The sequence below is a fragment of the Alosa pseudoharengus genome, unplaced genomic scaffold (assembly GCF_046254945.1).
Source record: "Alosa pseudoharengus isolate Yale_2024_CS ecotype anadromous, Long Island Sound unplaced genomic scaffold, YU_APseudo_1.1 YU_APseudo_1.1_scf_4, whole genome shotgun sequence".
Lineage (NCBI taxonomy): Eukaryota > Metazoa > Chordata > Actinopteri > Clupeiformes > Clupeidae > Alosa > Alosa pseudoharengus.
The window spans coordinates 5,961,450-5,965,771 of record NW_027468774.1 but is presented as its reverse complement, the minus strand read 5'-3'; the positions used below and the strand labels follow the sequence as shown (position 1 = coordinate 5,965,771).

General features: G+C 44.8%; 2 non-coding genes across 2 annotated transcripts; one reads left to right on the top strand and one right to left on the bottom strand.

Moving 5' to 3' along the window:
- Nucleotides 1-817: 817 nt before the first annotated feature.
- trnad-guc (transfer RNA aspartic acid (anticodon GUC)) lies at nucleotides 818-889 on the bottom strand. Its single transcript has one exon. It is a non-coding gene; the product is annotated as a tRNA-Asp (tRNA).
- A 1,780-nt stretch (nucleotides 890-2,669) lies between these two features.
- trnaq-uug (transfer RNA glutamine (anticodon UUG)) lies at nucleotides 2,670-2,741 on the top strand. The gene has a single exon. It is a non-coding gene; the product is annotated as a tRNA-Gln (tRNA).
- The last annotated feature ends 1,581 nt before the right edge of the window (nucleotides 2,742-4,322 follow it).

Genomic DNA, 4,322 nt, shown 5'->3' with positions numbered 1-4,322 from the left:
CAAACAAACAAAGTGTAAATGGCTAGGGAGAAAGCGAAGTAACTCATTTCGGAAAGGGCCATTGTCTGGAACATCATAGTTCACTAACTTTTCCATTGGACCACTAAAAGGTTAGGCCAATCAGCGACGAGAGGGGATGGCGCTATAGTTTCGAAATCAAAATTGGCTGTGATAAAAGGTAGCAGCAACGCCAGAAAACATCTAAAAATGCTGTCGGAAGAATGGGTAACACTTTACTTGACAGTATCGACATAAGAGTGACATGACACTGTCATGACACATGAATCCTAACCCTAATCCTAACCTCTAATCCTAACCCTAATTCTCTATCCCTAACCCTAACCTTAAACCTAACAATAATCCTAACCCTAACTTGTTATGACAAAAACCAAATGTCACTTAATAACATAAGCGTTATGTCATAAACGTTTATGACTTGTTTATGACACATTCATGACAGTGTCATGTCAGTCTTATGTCGATACTGTCAAGTAAAGTGTAACCTAAGAAGGTGTACATTTATACAGTGAAGGTAGGCCTACAAACACTGTGTCCGGACTGCTGATGCTGTTTATTGTCAGTTTGTAAAGTTAGGAAGTAACATTAGGAATCCCTGATCAACGTGACGGGTTAGGCTGGACCAGTGATTTCAAAGTTAGCGCTATGTCTACGCCCGTCACCATGCTAGTGTTGAAAAGGTTTCGCAATCGTGAGTGTCCCGACTCTATTCAAAAGTGAGTCTGGTTGTAACCAGGCTACAACACATGGCCCCATCTCCGTGGCAACGTATTGAGGCACTTGTGGTCAAAAGTGTTTACTCCCCGTCGGGGAATTGAACCCCGGTCTCCCGCGTGACAGGCGGGGATACTCACCACTATACTAACGAGGAGCATATCAGCTGGCAGAGTGTCGAAGCTGAAGGCTAATGGCCAACGGTCTGTCAGTGTCTAAGTCTTGGCTGTAAAACGCTTAACACATGGCCCCATCGCCATGGTGATGTACTACGGCCTCTACCGTCACATGCCCACAGGTCATTAACGCCCAATTTAGAGTTGCCACGGCAACTGCTGTTGCCTCCACAGGTGTTGGATTATGTGAGCGGCACAGTGATAAAATTACTCAGATGCACACACACACACACACACTCTCTCTCTCAAATTACTCAGATGTATGCATGTCTCTTTTCACACACACACACGCACATACACACACACGCACACACTCTCTCAATTTCATAAGCCAAAGCACTAAACCGTAATAGCTCTTGTAACTCAGTTTTCATTAATATGATTTTAGAAGTTACTACACATCATTCAGACTGGTGTTTTTTGAAGTTTGTAGGAGTGTGTGTGTGTTTCTGTGTGTTTCTATGTGTGTGTATTTCTGTCTGTGTGTTCGTGTGTCTGTATGTGTTTCTGTGTGTGTATTGGTACACACGCTCATGTATGTGAGCCTGTCCACGCTCTGGTGTGTGTGTGTGTTTGTGTGTGTGTGTGTGTGTGTGTGTGTGTATGTGTTTCTGTGTGTATGTGTGTTCATGTGTGTGTGTGTGTGTGTGTGTGTGTGTGGACATGTGTTTTATATGTTCATGTATGTATGTGCGTTCATGTATGTATGTGTGTGTGTATGTGTGTTCATGTGTGTGTGTGTGTGTGTGTGTGTGTGTGTGTGTGTGTGTGTGTGGACATGTGTTTTATATGTTCATGTATGTATGTGCGTTCATGTATGTATGTGTGTGTGTGTATGTGTGTTCATGTGTGTGTGTGTGTGTGTGTGTGTGTGTGTGGACATGTGTTTTATATGTTCATGTATGTATGTGCGTTCATGTATGTATGTGTGTGTGTGTATGTGTGTTCATGTGTGTGTGTGTGTGTGTGTGTGTGTGTGTGTGTGTGTGTGTGTGTGTGTGTGTGTGTGTGTGGACATGTGTTTTATATGTTCATGTATGTATGTGCGTTCATGTATGTATGTGTGTGTGTGTATGTGTGTTTATGTGTGTGTGTGTATGTGTGTGTGTGTGTGTGTGTGTGTGTTCATGTGTGTGTGTGTGTGGACATGGGTTTTACATGTTCCAGCTTTATTGCTAATCTGGTTGTATTGGTTGATTTAATGGCACATGTGGCAGCATGAGGAGCCCCAGTGCTGTGTGAGCTGTCCCATAATGTGGCAGCATGAGGAGCCCCAGTGCTGTCTGAGCTGTCCCATAATGTGGCAGCATGAGGAGCCCCAGTGCTGTGTGAGCTGTCCCATGATGTGGGCTGCTGAGAGGAGAGCGCTTTAATGGGGGCAGTAAATCGGACGCTCAACAGCACGCCGTCCCCTCACGCCGCCCTCAGAAAGCCACCAGCAGCTCTCCTGGTGCCCATTACCCCCTCACACTCATGTGTGTGTGTGTGTGTGTGTGTGTGTTTGTAAGGATAGGGCTTTGTGCGTGTTTGGGTTCTGCTTAAGGTCTGACAAACACACCCTCACATGCACACACACTCACGCACACGCACACACGATAGAGAGAGAGAGAGAGAGAGAGAGAGAGGAGTTTTGTTTGTGTTTAAGGAAGCTTGTTTGTTAATCAGATGAAATCGGCGGCCCAGTCCAGAGAGTGGCGTGTTCTAAATGACCTACAAACAGCACCTGTTGTTACAACGCAGCTCAGATTTCAGCAGGGGCCAGGTTCCATGGTGTAATGGTTAGCACTCTGGACTTTGAATCCAGCGATCCGAGTTCAAATCTCGGTGGAACCTCACCTTTACTTTATGTTTGAACTGTAGGAAAGCTTGGGATTGTAGTGGTCCAGTGCAGCTTTGAGGGTGTAACTCTACCAAGGGCATGCTTTACTGAGGGTGTAGATCTGATGAGGGTGTGAGGGTGTAGCTCTGATGAGGGTGTAGCTCTACTGAGGGTGTAGATCGGATGAGGGTGTAGATCTGATGAGGCTGTAGATCTGCTGAGGGTGTAGATCTGATGAGCGTGTGAGGGTGTAGCTCTGATGAGGGTGTAGCTCTACTGAGGGTGTATATCTGATGAGGGTGTAGATCGGATGAGCGTGTGAGGGTGTAGATCTGATGAGGGTGTGAGGGTGTAGATCTACTGAGGTTCTAGCTCTGATGAGGGTGTAGCTCTGATGAGGGTGTAGATCTGATGAGGGTGTAGATATACTGAGGGTGTAGCTCTGCTACCTGGTATTCACTACCATCTCTCACTCAACCAGCAGCAAATGCTCTCAATGGATTCGTTTCACCGTAGCCTTTCTTAGAAAGTACATGCTTGTAGTGGCCTTGTAAGAGAATTTGCATTTCTGCATTTCTGTTTTGTTAACAGTCTGTGTTAACACATGTGTCAACATATTGCTACGGCACGTTGAACTGGTAAAGATCTCAGAGACCAAGCTGCTACAGGCTATAATTTACTCAGACACACACAGCACAGCACACACTCAGTTCCTCATGAGTGTACAGGGTAGAGATAAAATAATAATAATTTAAACTGTTTAAAAAAAAAAAAGAAAAAACACCTTGTTGGCCATGCATACATATAAAAACCGTTCTTACTTAACAAAATAACATCTGTTAAAAGTGTGACTTCTGCAAATGACAAACGGTTGTGTTAAGTGCAGATTGCTCTGGCTGAGGTGGTTAAGTGCAGATTGCTCTGGCTGAGGTGGTTAAGTGCAGATTGCTCTGGCTGAGGTGGTTAAGTGCAGATTGCTCTGGCTGCAGCGTTTGGCAGTAGCACTGTCACACACACTCTTCTACACTTGTACTCTCAGTCTGGTGTGTGTGTGTGTGTGTGTGTGTGTGTGTGGCAGTAGCACCGCCACACACACTCTTCTACACTTGTACTCTCAGTCTGGTGTGTGTGTGTGTGTGTGTGTGTGTGTGGCAGTAGCACCGCCACACACACTCTTCTACACTTGTACTCTCAGTCTGGTGTGTGTGTGTGTGTGTGTGTGTGTGTGTGGCAGTAGCACCGCCACACACACTCTTCTCCTACACTTATGCTCTCAGTCTAGCCTCTCAGCCTTCTGCAAGGTCATTTATATAGCACAACTCAGGCAGTGCTATATAAAGTGTGTGTGTGTGTGTGTGTGTGTGTGTGTGTGTGTGTGTGTGTGTGGCTATTTATACAACAGGTTATACGGCTTATTTATACAGCACAACTCACGGTAACGCTTTAGAATAACATGTGCTTATTAGGTATTAACAGTGCATAATAAGCAGTTAACAATTCATTACTAACAGTTAGTTAACTGTTGTTATCCTTTAATAACATTAACTAACTGTTAACATGCAGCTTGTAAGTGATAATAAGCAGCCTTTTAAGTT